The sequence below is a fragment of the Orycteropus afer genome, unplaced genomic scaffold (genome assembly GCF_000298275.1).
Source record: "Orycteropus afer afer isolate SDZICR_OR568_19922 unplaced genomic scaffold, OryAfe1.0 scaffold00539, whole genome shotgun sequence".
NCBI lineage: Eukaryota > Metazoa > Chordata > Mammalia > Tubulidentata > Orycteropodidae > Orycteropus > Orycteropus afer.
Window position 1 is genome coordinate 750885 of NW_006922126.1, and position 514 is coordinate 751398.

General features: G+C 64.8%; 1 protein-coding gene across 1 annotated transcript in view; it reads right to left on the reverse strand.

Moving 5' to 3' along the window:
- GAK (cyclin G associated kinase) overlaps positions 1-514 on the reverse strand; it is a 140798-nt gene that overhangs the window by 113189 nt on the left and 27095 nt on the right. The gene's annotated exons all lie outside the window — the stretch shown is intronic.

Below are 514 nucleotides of genomic sequence, written 5' to 3' on the forward strand. Positions count from 1 at the left end.
GGGGTCAGGCTGCTCCAGGATTGGTCAGGAGAGAAGGCGTGGGGTCAGGCTGCTCCAGGATTGGTCAGGAGAGAAGACGTGTGGTCAGGCTGCTCCAGGATTGGTCAGGAGAGAAGGCGTGGGGTCAGGCTGCTCCAGGACTGGTCAGGAGAGAAGGCGTGGGGTCAGGCTGCTCCAGGATTGGTCAGGAGAGAAGACGTGAGGTCAGGCCCTGGGGCCGCTGCAGGAGAGGTGGCGGGGGTGCCAGCAGAGGCAGGTCAGAGATGCCCGTAGGGCAGGTAAGAGGGGGTGCCCATCGCTGGTGGCAGGATGGAGTCACAGAGGCTTCCAGTGGGAGCATGTCTCAGGGTAACGGCACACTGCTGCCAGCCCACCAACAGGAGTGGGTCCGCAAGTCCCAGAAGACACCGCCTCCCTTTGTTGCACCTTACCCCGGACCCCCGCTGCCGCAGAGCCGTCCCCTCCGCTGGCTGCCCCACAGGCTCGAAGATGCGGCCCCTCTCCCACATACCAG